The following is a 6,069-nucleotide window of genomic DNA, read 5'->3' on the forward strand; positions in this document are numbered from 1 at the left end:
CTTTATCCTGTCTTCCTTCTCTCACCCCAACCAATCACAGCAGATGGCCCCGCCCCTCCCTGAGCCTGGTTCTGCCGGAGGTTTCTTCCTGTTAAAAGGGAGTTTTTCCTTCCCACTGTCGCCAAAGTGCTTGCTCATAGGGGGTCATATGATTGTTGGGTTTTTCTCTGTATTTATTATTGTGCGATCTACTGTACAATATAAAGCGCCTTGAGGCGACTTTTGTTGTGATTTGGCGCTATATAAATAAAATTGAATTGAATTGAATTGAATTTGTCAAGCCTGGAAAGTTGCCTAAAATATACCCCAGCCGATCCAGGAGAGAAGAAGGACAACTGCTGCCTAAGGGGAAACCCTTCGTGATCCTGTATGCGTCAGGAGTATTGAAACAGCTGAGACGCATTTTCTCTAAACACTGCGTCTCTGTGGCTTTTAAACCCCAAAACACACTGTGGCAAAAATTGGTCCACCCTATGGATCAGGTCCCCCGCAGGACTCTGCAGTCTATTTACACCTACAGGCCAGTGGACACTTTCAGTGATGAGGATGTACACATCCTGGACAGGGAGGAACGCTGGTTTGAGCGTGGAGTCAAGGAGGCCATTTACATGAAAAGGGAAAGACCATCTCTGAATGGAGGAGAGGGCCTAAGGGTACATCTGTCACCATATTACAATGCTGTGATTGCAGCCATTCCCCATTGATCAATTGTCATTAATCAATTATCTTTGATCAGTGGCTGTTGATCAATGGTCATGGCAATTTGCATGACCATTGTGTCACGGTTCTGGGTCAGTTTTGACCCAGTATTTTGGAGTTTCTGGTGTCTTGGTTTAATTTTGTATTGTATTTTGATTCTTTTTCATTGTTGACCATTATGAGAATTATAGGTTTCTGTTTGTTCATGTTTTAGGATTTGCTCTTTGGTTGTGTCTCATGTTTTGCATAGTTCAAGTTCCATGTGTTATATTCTGTCTGCCTCTCAGTCTGGGTCTTTGTTTGGTGGTTTCTTGTTTCCTGTTTTATTGTGAAGGTCTGTGTCTCATGTGAGTGTGTTCAGTTCTACTGCTCCCCTGTTGCCCATTCCCTGATTACCACCCTGTGTATATTAGCCCTGTGTTTTCCTGTGCTCAGTGTCGCGTTGTACCATCAGAATTATGCCTGTGTGTTTCAGTTCTCAGTGTCATTGTTCAGTTCATGTTTTCGTTTATCACCAGCAATAAAGCTAAGGTTTTCAGTTTCAATTCAGTCTCAGAGTCCTGCGTTTGGATCCTCTTCTCCGCCTGCCCGCACACAGAGCCCTGACACATTGATCATCAATGATGAAGGAACTGACCTCCCAGCCCATTGTTCATTCAGTGGTGCTGATTTCAGTCATTATGCAAATGTCCTGTTTATACGGTTGGAAACCTGGAGTCAGCTGAGACTGAAGAAGTCACCTGGATGAGTGACGAAACGTTTCTCCCACTGAAAATGTCCAAATGGACACAATAAACTTTCTAGGATTTCCTTACCTGGAAGATTGAGCATGCATTAAGACAAACATTCTGGAGTTTTGCTCCTTATTGATGTGATAGCATCACATAGTTGCTAAATATTTGTCTGCTGTTCATTCAAATCCCCCATTCCACTACATCCCAAAGGCGCACCGTTGGATTGTGATCTGTTGGCCATTGTTGTCATTTAAGTACATTGAACTCGTTGTCCTGTTCAAGAAATCATTTGAGATTATTTAGGATCCGTAACTTGCTGTAAGCACCTTCTGGATGTGAATAAGACCAGAGAGAGAGCGATTGATGGTGAGTGATTGGATTGATGGCTGCACGGGCTGTGTCTGTCCTGGAACACGATTGCTGTTGTAGTGAAGGAGTAACTGGGCATCCACTGATAACAGACAGGATTCAAGATTGTTTATTTGTCACGTGCATAGTTATACAAGTATAACACACAGTAAAATGTAACCTGACACGCTCCTCGACTGTGCAAAAAGGGGGGGGGAGAAGTAAATAAAGTTCATCAGTTTGCTAGCTACACCATTATATATATATATATAAACACCCAGCTTGCCCCTGCGGGCGGTTTATCCTTCAACCTCGGGTCCTCTACCAGAGGCCTGGGAGCTTGAGGGTCCTGCGCAGTATCTTAGCTGTTCCCAGGACTGCGCTCTTCTGGACAGAGATCTCCGATGTTGTTCCCGGGATCTGCTGGAGCCACTCGCCTAGCTTGGGAGTCACCGCACCTAGTGCTCCGATTACCACGGGGACCACCGTTACCTTCACCCTCCACATCCTCTCGAGCTCTTCTCTGAGCCCTTGGTATTTCTCCAGCTTCTCGTGTTCCTTCTTCCTGATATTGCTGTCATTCTATGTATATATATATATATACATACATACATACATATATATATATATATATATATATATATGTATGTATGTATGTATATATATATATATAATTGGTTTAGGGCCCGGATGGCTTGAGGATAGAAGCTCCTCTTGAGTCTCTCTGTCCTTGCCCGGATGATGCGGAACCTTCTGCTGGATTGCAGAAGTTGGAACAGTTTGTTGCCGGGATGGGACGGGTCCTTCAATATCTGCGCTGCTCTAGTCCGGCATCTCCTGGTGTAGGTGTCCTGAAGCGGGGGGAGAGCAATCCTGCAGCAGCGTTCTGCTGTACGGATCACTCTCTGAAGAGCTTTTTGGTCCTTAACACAGCTGTTCCCAAACCAGGATGTGATGTTCTGTGTGAGGATGCTCTCCTCAGGCATGAGGGCTTGTTGTTCTTGGACACAGGGATGATGGTGGATCCCTTGAAGCATGTGGGGACCACAGACTTAGCCAGGGACTCGTTGAAGATGGAAGTCACTGGAAGACTAGTAGCGAGCATACAAGAAGCTAATAAGCGGGCTCTTAAAGAAGCTGAAATCCTTCAACATATATAGCAAAATGTTGGAGATATTAGTCAGTTGTGGCAGGCACAGAGTTAAGTGCTGCGGTCTGTTGGAGGGAGCAGTGTCTATAACTAGCTGCAAACTGGACCCATTTAAAGCTGTGGTGGAGGAGATCAGAGAGCAAACACACACAGCCAGTGGAAAACTTTCTCTAAGAGATTGATTCATCTCTACTGGGACAAGGGCAAATAGGGAGGGAGGGGGAGAACAAGACTGTTGAAGAGACAACAAGTGACAGCAGTATGGAACTTTAAAAAAGTGGTACTGGTTTTGACTTTGGATTAAGAATAATGAAAATTACAACATTTTTGTGACAAGTCAGAGCCAGACATGAGGAAGAGAAGGGTACAGATATCGTTACTGTCTGCTACTGAAAAGAATAAAGAAAAAATCAAAACAGCTCAGAAGAGACGGACAGTAGCAGTTTAACATAGCTTGGTTGTGAGTGCAGGACCAGAAACATGGAAAGTTGGGCAAAGTTCAGATAAGAGTCAAAATAATCGATTGTGAGAGGAGTATTCAGGCAAAAAGAAGAATGTGGAGAGCATCTGTTATTCTGGATAGTAGGTGCAAAATGGAGAATCAAATGAAGAGTACATTTTCCTAAAATGTGAACAATGAAGAAGGTGCAAAGTCCCCAAGTCTGGTCAAACTAACCAAAGCATTGAGACAGTTAGTGGGGAAAGACCTCAAACAGAGCACAGGGCCGGTAGCTTAATGCTTTGCAAAGACAAATTAAAGAGAGAGAAATCTAAAAATCTGAAACAAGTGGGGAGTAGCAGTAAAGCTGTAGACAGAACCGTAGTCATTAAAAAGCAAAGAAATTTTCAAAGTATATTTTCTGTGCAAAAGACTCCAATTATTATTATTTTTAGAAACTCAGAAGTCATACATAAAGTTGGCCTAAGTGTTGAAACTTGGAGTTTGTTTTGTTTATCTCATCGTTTAAAGTCCACCGTGCTACGTGTGACTTCACTGGCTCTGCAGCACAGTCACGTCATGATCTGGGACCAGTTTTCAGTAAAGACAACTTACTGAGAAACTCAGAGCACCCTTGCCCTCCAGCTGTTTTTACAATCTCTACCATCCTGAAAGAGAGGCAGCTGGTATCACAGTCATACACCTTTCCTGTAGATACGAGCTTCTGGTTAAACCAGAAATAAAGACCTACTGCCACCCATCGCCTCAGCGCTTTGATTCGAGCCAAAATAGGCCTCAATAATCCAAACTGATACCTTAAGTTTAGATTGATGCTTTTTCATTCTGGGGTAAAAGCTGACACAATGCCATGGTAATGAAGGTGTCATTATGTAGACCAATGGAGACTGCAGACAAACAGGTAAAGGTGAGAACTAACCTTTAATGAAGTTCAAAAGAAATATCCAACAGATGCTAAACTCAACCAAAAAGGACAGAAATCCAAAGTGATTCATACACATTGATGGGAAACACAAGGGTGAATAAACAGGACTGACTGAGACTTTAATACATACAGAAGAGTGATTGGGATAACTAATCATGAAATAATATGACTGTTTTAAAGATTTTAGAAACAAATTCTTAAGAAGGGTCTGTTAATATACAGAAGTGTGAAAAATGCCCATTCCTAATTTCCTATATTTTTGTGTTTGTCGCACTTAAATGTTTTAGATCATCAAACAAATTTAAATATTAGACAAAGACAACACAAGTACACAGAAAATGCAGTTTCTAAATGAAGGTGTTTATGATTAGTTTATGATTTTCAACCATATAGTGCTAACACTGCACTAGTGTACTCTTTAAAATAGACTTCAATATTTTTTTTTCTGTGTTGAAAACAAAAAATCTGAATGAATTGAAACGTTTTATTTTACCCACATTTGCACACAGAGGTTTTCCACAAATGACTGTGACAGTAAGTCTCTCCCTGTGGTCAACACTAAATCTTTAACGAACAAAAGATCAGCAACGAAAAAGTACATCAAGCAGGAATTCACGAGACAAAATAAAACCACAAATTTAAAAGGGTGCTCTGTTTTGTTTCTAACATATACATATTATAAAATAAAAAAAAGTGATGACCTCAGATTACAGACACAAAAGTCTAGATCGTGACTATAAAACGACTGACAGTCGCAGGTGTCACAGGTGGTTTATTTAACGTGTTCCTTGGTGCGTGGGGTTCACGTGCCGAGTTTAAAACATTATTGATTTTGCAGGTGAATTCGTGGTACTGTTGCCTTTAGCGCCAATATTTTACTGCATGTTGTTTTGTTCAAAATCCTCCTCAGGAAATCCAAACCACAGCTCGTCTGAAACTCCCGCTGTCGCCATATTTTTCCCCTGGTGGGATATAAACACGCATGCTCGGGTAGAAAGTTTGGGTGGGGGGGGGATTAATGATGCATTCGCTGCGTGTGGGAAAAAACTCACAGTGAATTACATGCAGACAGCTTAATGTTGCCGCGGCTAAGATGAAGCCATTTTAACTATCGTACGTGAAACAAGTCGCGATACATCTAGTATAATCGATTAATCGCCCACCTCTACTACGATTAATCCGTTACTGTTGTAAGTTGGAACTCTTCTCACCTATTTGGCACTCCTGGCTGATAGGTGGCGCTAATGCGTCGTGATTTTGGTTGATAACCGAAGAAGAAGAATGTAGAAAAGAAGAAGAATCAGCTAGGAGAGCAGTAGAACTTAAACTGGACCGAGTTCAACGTCAGTGAACAGTGCCGTTACCAGCATTACCTCCATGGATCCTTCCTGATGCCACAGCAGATTTCACATTATTGGAAAAGAAAAACAGGGACAGGGCAGCTAATTTAAACTCACATACAGGACAGGCTTACATTGACCAGTATTATAATTATGTTAGGGTGACCACATTTTGATTTCCAAAAAAGAGGACATTTGGCCCAGTCATGAAGAATTTTAATAATACTGTTTGTTTAAAGAAAATTTTAACAAATTTAAAAATGCCTTATCTGTGCGATTAATGAATGGTGAAATAAAAAATGTCATATAAGGTTTTACAAGTCAACAACTGCAAACAAAACAAAACAAAACAAAACAAAACTTAAAAACCTCTGCAATTAAATAATGTTACAGAAATAACGCCTCATCTGTATAAG

This window comes from Oreochromis niloticus, linkage group LG17 (assembly GCF_001858045.2).
Source record: "Oreochromis niloticus isolate F11D_XX linkage group LG17, O_niloticus_UMD_NMBU, whole genome shotgun sequence".
Classification (NCBI taxonomy): Eukaryota; Metazoa; Chordata; class Actinopteri; order Cichliformes; family Cichlidae; genus Oreochromis; species Oreochromis niloticus.